Source organism: Amblyomma maculatum, chromosome 4, assembly GCF_055883805.1.
Source record: "Amblyomma maculatum isolate TAMU_Amacu chromosome 4, ASM5588380v1, whole genome shotgun sequence".
In the NCBI taxonomy this organism is placed as follows: domain Eukaryota; kingdom Metazoa; phylum Arthropoda; class Arachnida; order Ixodida; family Ixodidae; genus Amblyomma; species Amblyomma maculatum.
The window spans coordinates 202,246,348-202,260,906 of NC_139347.1; positions in this window are offsets into that span (position 1 = coordinate 202,246,348).

A 14,559-nucleotide genomic window follows, 5' to 3' on the forward strand; every position below is an offset into this window, starting at 1 on the left:
TGTGGCGTATATCGTCTCCCTTGTACAGTTGCCATGCAAGACGGTGGTTTTTACCAAATCCAGAATTCGTCTATATTTTGGCTCTGACATGCTGCCTACGGAGAAGATGACGAAAGCGAATTTGGCGCCACCGATGCCTACGAAGCGAAACCGATAGAAGTGAAATAATACAGCTTGCTCCCTTTTTAAAAACAAACTAAGCCACGTTTTAGTTCGTTAGATTAGATGCAACGCAGGTTCATTTTAAAAATGCATCTGCTTAATTTTGTGCACCTTTGTTAATCTTTGTGATTGTGCCGCAGCACCTATGTCACGCCTAGATTAGGGACTTAAATCGGGGCTTAGGTTTTCAAGTTGCAGATGCAAGCACAGTCGTATTCGCAGCGCCGCTCGTGCGCCCCTCTCCTCACCCGCCAATCAGCACCAAGCATCAGGTGCGCGGCGGAGATGCCATGCGAACGTCTTGTTCTCGGCGAATGCGGGAAAAAGACTTCCCTGCTCATTTCTCTTCGCTCATGGTGCATGGTACACACACTGAACACATGTGCCGCGCAGCACCCACGGAGACGCGACCAGCGCACGGTTTGGGATGCGCAAACGTGGGGAGACCACGCGGACCGCTACGAGCTCCGCTTCTCTTTCTAGATGGAAACGCCTGAGGGATCTGCACCTACAAGCAGTCTAGCATTTCAGGGGGCACATCCTATGCGTATCTCGAAAAACGGCAGTGCCCAGACAGAACACGCTGCCCCGCCCCCCGCCCCCCCCCCCCCTCCCCATCATGCGTTTTTTTTTTTTTTTTCAATTCCAGGGGTCTCCCCGTGTTCTAGCCGGGCTGTATACGTTCGACCTGAGATTACAGTGTATCCACAATATCAATAACTCATACGCCTTCGCAGCTGTTGCGCTTCATTTTGACATAAATATTAACATTTTAATACCACAAACACCATTCTATGATCGCTACGCATTTAGGTACACAGATCGCACTTTCAACCACACACTTGTTAACATGTTATTCATATACAGGTTTTTCAATTCATTGTTACCATACCTGTACGTGTCGCTAAATGCCAACTACTCAACCCGAAAGTGGAAAAGCCAGATCAGGAAGAAAGCTTTCCTTCATAACTCAAGAGGCAGTGCCCAACTTTTTGAAGCTAGATCAGGGTGCCTTAGAACACACAGCTACAAAAAGAAATTTAACCAAGAAGATGGCTCATGTGCACTGTGTGATAAATTTATAGAAACAGTCGCACATCTTATAGTCGAATGTGATGGTATCCATTCGGTTGTCGTTGCAGGCGCAGTCCCTCTTCCTGAGGCCCTGTGGTTTAGAGGTACTAGTGGTCGGGAGAATGAACCGGCTGTGGAAGCTTGCAAAAAGCGACTAGGATGATTGGTGACTTAAAAGCAGGAAAGTGAGATAATGTTAGTAATGTAAAAAAAAAATTCAGTAAATGAAATGGTGGTATAAAACAATATCTAAAGCATATAAAACAATATTTAAGATTTAGGAAAAAGACGAGTATGAAAGCAACAGCTACCCCCCCCCCCCGTTTCGAAGGGTGCGATCCATCCATCCATCCATCCATCCATCCATCCATCCATCCATCCATCCATCCATCCATCCATCCATCCATCCATCCATCCATCCATCCATCCATCCATACGTACATACATACATACATACATACATACATACATACATACATACATACATACATACATACATACATACATACATACATACATACATACATACATACATACATACATACATACATACATACATACATACATACATACATACATACATACATACATACATACATACATACATACATACATACATACATACATACATACATACATACGTCCCCTCTTGTACTAAACGTTATATCTGGAGGAGGTAATTGTGAGGGCCTTGATTAATGTAGCTGACAAATCTAGACTATAGTTCCATTCGTGGAACACTCTGGCAGGCTGTGGATCGACATGGTTACTGTCCTTTCACTTGGCTGTACCAATTGCATCGCCGGCTTTGTCCGCATGGCGTACGCTTTCTCGGCAGTGAGCCATCTAGTGGTACTGCACGTAGACAATTCAATCGAAATATAGATTGATCACGCTGGTTGTTAAGACGAAAGCTCTCGACAAATGCGCATACTGTTCATCGTATTAGTCGCCGAAAATTATTCTCGATCAAGAAACCACATCGTGCTTGCAGCAGATGATTATCAGAGGTGCGCGCTTTTGCCACAATATGCGCAGAGACATTGCAGCGCCCTGAAGATTATAACCCCTAATTGTTGCATGGTGTGGTATACTGCAAGTTTATGCTGTAACAGCCGCAGTAATTGGGAGAAAGCCAGCTGCCAACGGTGACGTAGAACAAAGGTCGCGTTGCGCAAGGGTTATGGATGCAACCGTGGTGGGGCGTTACGTTCGGACGTTTCCCGCAAACGCGTTGCACCACATGATGCCTAAAGTCCATGTTCACGAAAGTCTCGCACCACAAAGCACATGTAAACCGCAAGGAACAAAAACGGAACTGCCGCAGACAGATGCCCCCCTTTGGCATGCCATCGGTTGGCAGGTAACATGGCCGCTCATTGGTCGGCGGGTTGTGTGATATCACGTGACATGGCCGAAATGGCAGGAGCTTCCAAGCTGGGAAACTCCTGTGATATGAGAATCGAACCCGATGGCAGCCTTGGAAGCCTATAGTCAGACACGTTACCCCTACATCTAGCAGGCTCGACCGTAGGGCTCGGTTAAAGCGGGGATTTCTGCCTCTGTGCATTTTGCGTCTTTGGCTGCATACTTCAATTGGCATGTAGTCCGAAGTTAGCCAGTTAAAATGAAAAAACAAAAACAAGGAAAAAACAAGTTACACGAGGGAAAACCTTGCCGTGCAAGGGCATAAAATTCGCGATTATCCCCAGGTCTTCGGCTCTGGGGCGAAGAAATGAGGATAATAGTCATGCAGTTTTCTACTGTGCAGGTATCGCAATAATGACTAGGTACTCGCAGCACAGAAGGTACGACTCCCCTACCGAAACACATGCCCCGATATTTTATGGTTTGGAAGTTTTAATTGCTTAAATGTTTACATGTGTCGCTACGATATGACAGCGCACGAAAAAATTAGTTGTGGTTTACCTCTAGTGAACCCTAGGTGAATTGCGATAGCAACGGCGAAAGCTTCTTTTGTCTGCTACATTATTCCCCTATTACGCCCTATCAGTGTAGGGTGCTACATTATTGGAGACACTTAAGCTCATCCTTTAAGAGTATCACGCGAGAGCGTAAAGCTACCAGCCCACACATAAATGAGAAGGGTTCGATGCTGCTGAACCGAATGTGGAGCGACAGCATTAGCTGCCGGTGATGGAGCGTTCTTCTTCGCAGTTGTTCAAGGTGAAACATGGCCCTTCCCGGGACGACGCGAAAGCCGAAACCTGACGCAGTATTGGTATCGCAATAAAAGTAACGTTTCCAGAAGCTGACAACGACGGATAATGTGTCCTCTTAGACTGCAGCGCCTACTTTCTTTCGTGTCCTTTGGAACTCTGCGAATTTGCGATATCATATGCCTCCCCTTAGCTGTGATATGGACGCGTTTCCGAAAACTCCATTTGCACTGGATGAGCGATAAACAAAGCTCCTAAATGCATCTTGGTACCGAGAGGAAGTGCGTGCGTAGCCCGCTAGAATCCTACCCCGCTTCCACTAAAGTCAGCACATGTGACATGCGATAAGGTGACGTTTCCGAATACGCTGCTGTTACGCAAGTGCAGGCGAGAACGTGTTTGATATAAAGAGAAATATGAGCAGTACAGAGCGGTATAATTTCAAGAGCAGCAAACAGAAAGGTGAAGCTGACATCGCAAAAGAAAAAAGACCCGCTCTGCGTTGGATTCACTAGATGTTTCCCTCTTCAGTAGAAGTCAGCCGGCTGCTTAAAAGCGGTGGCTGGCCGTAGAGCGACGTGCTCGGCGCCATATATTCCACTGGCTGTCTCCCGATTACGCAGGGATGTAGGGAGCAGACCTGGAGAGATCTCGCAGAGCCATATAATATCGGCGAAGAGATTTACGAGTAAGTCCAGGAAAATTTATGGGGGCCACAGAGGTGGCTTGACGGTTACATGGAAGAAGTTGCTGTAGTGATGGAAATAAAAAAAGGGGGTCGGAAGAGTGGATTTGATCCTTGTGAGTGAACGAGCTTCCGCCTCGTCTCGTCTGATACGGATTCTTGAATCTCGTCCTCTGCGCTACCGCAGATCGTGTGCCTCGTGAATGCGGGGCTATCTCCGGAGCACAGACATGAGAAGGGCGAGACCGCGAAGTGTAAAAGTAAGCATATAAGCACGCAACCAAAATGAATGCAGGGCGGAAGCAAGAACAAAGTCCTGATATATAGAATTTTATTCCTGTTGTTAGCACCGTTGTGATCATGCCTTGTTAGTGGCTTTCCTGACGGTTTTGTTGCAGAGTTTTTGTTAAATGCTCGGATGACTAAGCGAAATCAAAGCCCGCTATAAAGAGATGATTTCTGCCGCGCTGTCCCCCTTTTATCGAGCTCACAGTAGTCGGAGGTTCTCGAAAATATAAATATATATTCGCTATAAAAACTTGTAGCAGGACCTGTTCTTGGTGATTGATTTCACAAACTAGAATGGGTGTATTTACAATTATGATTTTACGGTTAACAAAGCAGGTCCATGTTCACGTGGGGTTTTAACGTCCCAAAGCGACTCAGGCTATGAGAGACGCCAAGGTGCATGTTCAATGTAGCAAAATAGGGAAATAATTTGCTGGATTCTTTATGGTTCGAGAAAGTGTATTTATAGACTCGCTAAAATTAATATTAACCTCGCCGCAGAAGGGGTAGGCAGCGAACGCGATGGTTAGATGGCATCCTCGAGGCACTGCAGATGAAGTTATGTGATGTTAGGAAGATAGTGAGAGACCGGAAAGCGTGGCGTGACATGGTCCATAGAGTCACGAAGAGTCGGACGCGACTGAACGACTGAACTGAACTGAACTGAAAATCAATATGCTGGTACATTTAACGTCTTACTCAATAAAACTGAGCCTTTAATTGAAGAATAGTGATTTTCTGTTACTTGTATTTCCTTCAAATTGAACTCTCAGAAGTGCACGTAGAAAATTGTTAGAAAAACAAAACTCCGCCACATCTGAAAATTGTTGAGCTTTATCTGAGACCTTCCACAAATTCGATTCGTGTTCTTTATGCATATGTTAAATAGGAATTACATGCCGTTGCTTTAGTTAAAATCTCTGCGTAACACTGACCATTATCATCATCAGCAACCTGATTACGCCCGATTCAGAGCTAAGACTTCTCCCGTGTTTGTCCATTTAATCCAGTCTTGTTCCAGGCTCGGCCATATCTTGTCGTCGCAAAGTTCATATTCTCATCCACCCACTTGACAATTAATGCCGCTACGGTCGCCATCTCTTCTCTACGCTTAGCGATCATCGCTTATTCTGCTTTAGCATCACATGCCTCTCCTGAGCATTTCTTCTTCATGCTTTTGAATAGGCCGTCGTTGCACTTGCATATGCCCTCTGATGCATTCAGTGCGCTTCCTGTATCTAAACTAACCTTCGACCTACAATTTGCGTACTATAGCTCACAGCATTGTCTTAACAACTCTTACATATATTTATTGTGAGGGATATTGGTGAACTGCCATTCATAAGCTGGTGTACTTGCCAAATGCACTCAAAAAAAAATCTTGTACTTCTAGTTGTGTCAACTTCACCGCCCTGATCTACTGTTACTACCAGCCTTAAGTATATGTGCTCTCTTGCCACTTTTAGTGCACCGCGACCTGCTGTTGCTCCCTTCCAAGATAGCAGAATATTACTCTAGTTTTTTGCACATTAGTACCTAGGCCTATCGTTCCGAGTTGCCTGGATAAGATATATTTCATGTTTTCCGATTTGTCCGCAGGGTTTCATCTTCATCGAACGTTTATCAACAAGTAGCAGAATAGTAAGGTATCATTAACTCTTATTCCGACTTATCTAAACATGGGTATAATACCTCTCGCAAATACGTGGTTAGCAACACCTCCTAACACTTTTCTGTATTGGGATTTTATTGCTGCCTTTGTGGAGAATTACGGTGGCTGTGCATCTTCCAGTATTTTCATATATGGCTCCTCTACGACCTGGTTTCACAATGTCTGCACGGCTGCTGTGGTTTCGCCAGAGTCAAATGCTTTCTCGTAATGTAAGAAGTCTATATCACAGTTGCTATTGAAGTCTACCGTTTATTTCTAAAATTGGGGTTTGGAGCAAAAATTCGTGTTTTCGACGAATACCAGTGTTGGGAGACGTCAAAAAATAAGTGGATCACGTTATTTACATGAATGTTAAACCAATTCTAAAAACGACGTTTTCAACTGTTGTGTACAAAGGGCTAGGTACAATCGTGTATTTGTTGACGGCGGACAGTAATAGCCACATTAATATTTAGAGTTTGAAACACGCAAGTATACTCTCGGCGCTGTTGTGACTTCACCAACTTAACATATTTCGCCCACGTAGAACTGCCAGACAAGCATGCCTAACGCCCCGTCAGTTCCTTAATAAGCCTTGTGAGAACAATATTCCAATATTCCAAACAAACACATGCCCAGTTCCAGATAGGTAGCATCAGTGTAGCCTCGCACTGAATTCTCAGTAAGCCCGTAGTGTGGAGAGGTAGCTAGCCTATACCACGTGACTTGTCAATACAGTCCTGTAGTTGACCGCACTCTATATAAGTTCCTCGGAAGAGACCGTGGAAGGTCATTATGCTCCACCATGTTCCTGATGACCCGCATTAGCTGAGGGGGAGAGCTAACGCGGCAGCGATTGCGAGCGGCCTTCAGGGCGCAGCCGCGTGCTTGTGAGATCGTGGTTCAATGACGCTGTTTTAATTTCATTTCGCTAAACCAACTGCAGCAATTTATCACGAAATTAGTCGCATACTCCGTTTTTCCGGAAGAGCACCCACCTGTTTGCGTTGCTCGGAGGTGTATGTCACGTGACTTTCTCGTCTCAACCTCGGCAGGAACAGTTTACGGGAGGCCTGCTTACAGTGAACTTCAGAATTATAAAGAAAACGTACTCTGAAAGCCGCTCACCAGTCCGGACTTAAGGAACGGATTGCGCGCCTCACGGCGTCAGGGCTTCACGCGAACAACTGCACACAGTAAAAAAAATGTAGTTCCGCATACAATTTTACCGCATTATGTTAAAGGCCCCGTTCCCCACAAAGTCCGCCGTTGTCGGTGTTGTGAGTGAACAACCACGAGCGTCAGTGACGCTAGCACTTGGCAGTCAACAGTTGACACGATCGCGCACTGAGCGGACGTAGAGTTGCTTGAGGTTACGTTTGGCAGGAGCTGGCAACCCTGGCACCTGCCTCCATATGGTAGCGCGATATACAAATCAGGCTGCTAAGACCACTGAATTCCGATTTAGACACATTACCACTAGGCCACACAGGCACTTTCATAGGGCTCCAATTAAGCCATCAGGAATCAGTCAGCAAGGACCCTTTCGAATTCACGTAAGGGGGCCTCATCACAACGAGGTTTGCTCACGGAGGAAAGGAGAGTTTCCTAGCTTGGGTCTGAGAATGACTCATCAATGTGAGCAACAGTGTTGAGCAAAGACCTTTCAAGGAGCAACTGAATACCTGTCAAAGTAAAACGGAAATCTGAGAAGGCGCGATTAAAATAAAACAGTAACAGGCCATAACGCATTGTCATCGCATGGTGGTAATTAATCGCGGCCGTAAATTATTTAGGCTGAGTAATAAGAACATAAACCTTTGACCAGGCCATGCTCTTTTTGACTGTGGTGTTCTAGATGTGAGAACGAGCTGTAGATGTCCATTCGTTCTCAACCGAGGCGGCTGCATTTTCGTAGACATTGAGCACAAACGCGCGTTTGCCAACTTTTTTTTGAGAGAGAAAATATGCATTCGGAAGATGTTAACTGTTTCGTTAAATTGGGCATAAAGGTGAAGGAACCAAAGTGATACGACTTTCACGGGACCCTTGCAACCCGTTCACCACTGAAGAAGCCACATCCACATCATCATCATCATCATCATCGCCGTCGTCGTCAGCCGCACTATACCCATAGCAGGGAAAAGGTCCCTCTCATATTTCTCCAATTAACCAAGTCCTGTGGTAGCTACATACATTTGACCCCCGAAACCTTCCTAACCTCATCATCACACCTAATTTTTCGCTGACCCCTTGGAATTCAGTTCATTACACTAAGTGACCATCGGTTGTCCCCTCAACTGAATGGATATCCTGTTGGTGACCCTTTCTGCTTGATGGCTTCGACTAGAATGTCATTAAATCGAATTTTTTTCTGACCCACTCTGCAGGCTTCCTCGAAGTTAACAATTCTTTATTATTTTACTAAATATCATCATGGATTGAGAAGGGTTTACTCAACTTGCACACAACTAGTCGAAATTATACTCGACTTTGACTCATCAATTTACAATGACATATCAAAGCAGTATATATGGATGCTTCGAAGGCTTTTGACAAGATTACTCACGAAAAGGTAATTTATAAATTAAACACAATAATCATAACAAACCGTTTTTAAAACAGATTTCAGCCTGCCTTTAAAACAGACAACAGTTGTTTTTAACAATCATTATTCTGATAGGCTTACAGTTCACTCGGGCGTCCCTCAGGGCTCAGTTCTTAGGCCTCTGTTGGTTGTTATATATATATATATATATATATATATATATATATATATATATATATATATATATATATATATATATATCATATATATGCTATCATTCGTGTGAAGATTGGACTTTATGCTGACGATTATGTTATTTGTACAGAAGTAAAATGTGTATCAGACCAACAACTACTTTTTTTTTTTTCGAAGAGTTTGCCACAAGGCATAAGTTGAGAAAGGGGGAATGGGATGAAGGAGATAGAAAGTTAAAAGAAGGAGTGCAGTCCAGTTGTGCTTATGTATTCGAGAAGTTTGGCAGTATAGCGATTGTCCACTGCCCAGTTCTCATAATCACTATCGCGATTCCACCGCAGGCCCACCTTCATGATTATCCGTTGCCTAATGCGCGTTGTTGATGGACACGTCCACAACAAGTGAAGCACATCGCAGACGTCAGGTGGAGTCTCACAGTGAGGGCACCTGTCAGTCACTGGTAGGTCTTTTTCCCGCCATCGATGTCGAACAGATGGGGTCAGAGCCGCCCCTGTCCGGATCAGGCGCACTGTCACCTCCTCCTGCCGAGTAAGACTACGGGGGAGAGGGTGCGAACACGGCGGAATGAGAGCGCGTGTTCGCTGGCGCAGAACTTGAGAATCGGAAACGTGGATCAGGAACAGATCTGGGAGAAGAGGGGAAGGTGGTGGATCGTCTGATGTGTTTATATGCGTCATAGCATCTGCTTGTATGTTACGTGGATCGCGAGTATGACCGCGAATCCAGTGTATGCGAATAGGACATGGGTACTTTGAACATAGCAAATGTATTGACTGTGTTATTTGGAATGTGCGTCGAACGGCCTTAAGCTGTTTAAGGGCAGTGTAAAGATAAACTGCATTGAATGTAGGAACTGGTGGAAGGGAATGTATAGCATTGTAAATTGCTTGAAGTTCCAGTGCCAGAGGGGTGCACGTATCCGCGTTATATGTCACGTGAGTGTTGAGATGCGGATGAGAGGGACTATACACAGCAGTAACTCCTCGCTCTGCAGTATGTGATGCATCGGTATATAATATGCACCCTTCAGGCCGGTGTGCGGATGATACCGACGGGGAAGCAGAGGGGCGATTGTCCGTGAGCTGGCAGTACGACTACGGAGGTAGTGTCTTTAAGTGATGTAGTTGTAAGGACTGTTTGCGAGCTCTGTTTGCCATCCGCTGATCAACGAGTTCAGTGAGCGTATTTAGCTGGGCATACTCCTGAAGTACTGGTATGGGTGTTAGGCGGGGAAGATACGTTATTGCACGCATAGCCTCACGATTGATGGCCTCAAGGGAGTCCCACTGTCTGCGGGTGAGACGTTGAAACTGTGCCTGGTATACTATACGTGGCTGGAGGACAGAGCGATTAAGCTGGCGGGCCGTGTGAGCACGCGCGCCGCCAGAGCGCATAGCTATGCGACGAATGAGACCTAAAGTAGCGTGAGCGGTCTTACGGATAGCTGTCAGCCACGGGGTGCCAGTCCCAGAGGAATGTAGAAGAAGACCAAGAATGCAAACGGTTTGTACCTGAGGAATTGGGTTTTATCTATCGTAAAATTTATAGTGGGAGCTTTCCGTAAGCCAGATTTATTTCCAATTCGAATGAAACAGGATTTTGTATGCGAAAGAGTTGGGCCCAAAGGAGGGAGGCGAAATGTCAATACATCCAGCGCATGCTGGAGGGCCGCCTGAGGGACAGACGTATCTGGGTGACAGCACCATAAGGTTATATCATCGGCATATATACGCAAGCACGCGTATAGAAGGGATGGCCTCTAGGGCTCGAATAAGTGGAATGAAGGCCACATTAAATAAAGTAGGGGCGAGAACGGAGCCCTGGGGCACTCCTCTGTTTGAGGGGAAGTAACCAAAGGGCTTTCCATGGACACGCACACTGAATGTTCTGTTTGTTAGAAAGGCGTGAATGGCAAGGAGAAACCTGTGAGGAAGACCAAGAGTTTGTAGGGAGGCAAGAATGGCTGAGTGAAGGATGTTATCATATGCCTTTGTTATATCTGTAGCGATCACAGTTCTAACAAGATGACTGTGCGGAGAGTGGTAAAGCACGTCAGCAGCCAAAGTAGCAAGACCGTCCTCCGTTCCTATTTGCGGGCGGAAGCCAATTTGGGATTCTGGATAACAATCATGGGATTCCAATCACCACGATAAGCGAGTGGCGAGAATGTTTTCGTAAAGCTTGCAGATTGTTGGCGTCAGGGAAATTGGACGAAGGGCCGAGAGAGATACTGGAGGATGACCTGACTTCGGTATTGGAACAACAATAGAATGCTTCCACTCGTCCGGCATGACACCAGAATGCCACACGTCACTGAATGCATCAAGCAGGGCCTGCAAAGCAGTCCCTTCCAAGTTGCGGAATAAGGAGTTAGGTATGCCGTCGTGGCCTGGAGCAGAGTTAGATTTGAGGCGTTCAATGGAGGCCAGCAGCTCTGCCATGGTTAGGTCAGAAGTAATTGCATCGGGGGGTTCGGTAACCGGTAAGCAAGGTGGAGAAGTTGAGGAGGAATCATAGTGGGGAAAAAACTGTCTGGCCGCCTGTTTTGCAAATGTGTCCTCATCTACATTCATAGCAAGGCGAATGCTCTCTGTGTAATCAGAAACTTGAGAAGAGCGCTCCATGGCGTGAAGCACTCTCCAAAGTTGTCGATTACTCTGCTTGGAGGACAGGCGCTCACACCATGAAGCCCAGCGTTGCCTTCCTAGACGCTCTTCATACGGCCTCGCACGCGCGGTAGCCCGGTCAAGAGCGGGGATAGCCGATGGGTCATCGGGGTTACGAGCAGCATAATGATCTGCCTGGCGACGCAGAGCCCAAAGATTCAGGAGGTGGATGTCCGGGTTTGGCTCGTCTTCATTTACAGTGGTGGTAATCGTGTGGGACGCAAGAACAGCAGAGTAGACAATGCTGATGATGGGGTGAAATCAGATAAGCGATTGTCTGCGCGTACAGAGTCCCAAGATGTTATTCGTACGCTACAGCGTATTTTACGTATCCGCGAAGGAGTGAGAGAGATAAAGATAGGACTGTGATCACTACCCCAGGTATCTGGTTCAACAGCCCAACGAGGGCTACCAGGGCCTAACCACCAAGTCAAATCAGGTGAATAAGGCCCACCTCGTGGACGGGTAGATGTATGCGGGTGGTTCAAAAGATGAAAAGAATTATCCGAAAAGCTTCCCTGGATGTGTGCACCCCTGGGAGAATCCGATGGGTAACCCCACGAGGTGTGTGTGCCATTGAAGTCTCCATCGACTAGAATAGAGATACCCGAGTAGGTAGAACGCAGAAAACGAACCCATCCAAGGTTATGAGATGCGGAACCAGGACTGCCATAAAAGGAAACTAGAATAAGTGGCGTGCGTACAGGCTTAACTAGGAGTGCTACCACCTCTTGGCGTGTGTTACACCAGCGTGAAAGGTCGATCGGTGTGTGGGGAACTGAAGTGTGAATATAAATTGCAGATTTACCTGGGCTGTGGGAAGAGGTGATACAACGGCGATCAGGAATGGAAGGTGAATGGTAAGCGCAGAATCCTGAAAGGCGAGGAAGTGAGTTGTGCTCCTGAAGTAAGAAGGCCCACGCCGTTAGCTTTTTGTCGCGGAGACGGATGTTAACTTCAGAGGCCTTATTCGCAAAGCCTCGACAATTCCACTGCACCACCAGAGACAGTGCATTATCCATTGCTAGGCCGAAGAGCTTCTACGATGAGGGAGGTCACCTGCTCCATAAGGGCTAATATTTTGTCCACTGTCGGGGTATTCGGGGTTAACGTGTTGTCTGCACGTGATTGTGGTTTGATGCTTATTGGAGGTGATTCGTTTGAAATCTTATCACGAGGTATTATAGTTCTTTGAGAGCGGTGAGAGCGACGCTGTTCTCGGAGCTGGGTGAGTTCGTCTAAACGTTGGCGAGCCTCTGCAATGGCATTGTCTAAAACAGCGTCTTCATCTGCGGCATCCACATGTGATTGGTGCACTGGCCGTTTTGGTGTACCATTTGATCCACGAGGGTGGGTCGCTTGTGCGTATGAACCATGCTGAGAAGACGTATGATGAGCAGGTGGGTCAAGTAAAGGAAGTGCAGGGAAGTCGGTTTCATCACATGTAAGAGCAGCGAAGCGATTACTTGTAGGAATATCTTCTTTTCCAGGCGGCTTGCGCGACGGCCTCGTTCTCTTCTTCTTTGGACAAGCGGGGGAGCGCATGTCAAGGTCCGCCGATTTGCATAGGGCACAAAGCGCTATTGGTTCATTCATGTCGGCCACAGCCGCCGGATTAGGGCAGGTATTTTGCATGTGCCCTTCTTTATGGCAGTGATAACAAAATATACGACGAGGTCGGAAGGGCTGTGGTTTGATAATCGCACCATAATAGGTTAGGTACTCAGGCAAAGTCAGCGGGCCTTGTAGGATGAGTAGGTATGAACCCCTGCGCCCCAGAGGCCGTGCTTGCAACACTGAGTGAATTGAACAGCGAATGTTTGCTCGCACCTCCTCAGAAGGACTTCTGCTGTCAACATGGTAAACGACGCAGCGGAGGGTGTCAGGGCCAGAGGCAAAATATATTTGCACTGGGACATGCTCATTCGCATCCAGGGGAATTTGAGTAACTGCAGACATTTTCTGGGCGTCCACCAAGGATGGCAAGTTCACCGTAATGGTGTTCGATGGGCGATGGAAGACAAATCCACAGTAGTTAGTAGAACCTAGAACTTGGTCAATTGTGGCTTGGACACACCGGGGAGGGATAGTCGTTATATCAAAGCGCAATGTAGGCTTGATGGTGACGCGGAACGAGTTAGCAGCAAGTGGAAGCGAGGCTCGACTCACTGGCGGCATCTGTGGTGGTGTCAGGGGCTGACACGCTGTAGTTGGCCTTGGAAGGGAAGACTGAATCGGTGCGACGGGCAGAGTTCCTTGAGGGAGGGTTACAGGCACAGAGGCGGCGGAGCAATCCATGGGACAAGTCGAAGCCGTTCCATCCGAAGACGAAGCAGACTGGGGGCATGTAGGCGTTGATGATTGCGTGGACTTGGATGTTGCGCCAGGTTGTAACACAGCGGAAATCCGCACAGCTGTCGTCGGCGGAGCAGAATCCATGCAGGCGCGTAGCCCAGCCTCGCTCGGCAACGCCGAGCTCAGCCTAGCCAGCGCCTGATTGATCCGGTTGGACTTTCTTACTTGAGAAAGGGCACACCGAGTCGGAAATCGCTCCACAGGGGCGTCTTCGTCATTCGTTCTTACGGAGGGCACTGTCCGACCCACACAAAACGACAGTTAATTGGCGAAACAAGATAAAAACACAGAGCTCTAAGCGGACACGCGCGTTGCAAAATATTTGTGAATTGTGTGATGCTTGGCAATTTCCATTAACTATAAAAATACTGTATTAATGAGAATCACTGAGAAAAACAGCTTCGTACTTTTTGATTACAATACTAACGACTTGACACCGTCAGCAGCAACAGAATATAATTACCTAGTGCTCTGGGTCACTAAGAATCCTGGCTTGAATAAGCATACTAATTTCGTAACGTGTAACCGTTTTGGTAAATTGTTTTTGTTAAGACGAGCATTGTGATTGTCTACCCCATCTTTACGCCTGCTTGCCTACAAATGTATTTTTGTGCTACTCTTGATTGTGCTGCTTTCATTAGGTACCTGTTCACTCAGGCTAACATAAAAAAAGTAGAGAGGGTTCAGAAGAAGGCAACTTGATACATATATAATAAATACCAACGTTTATCAGT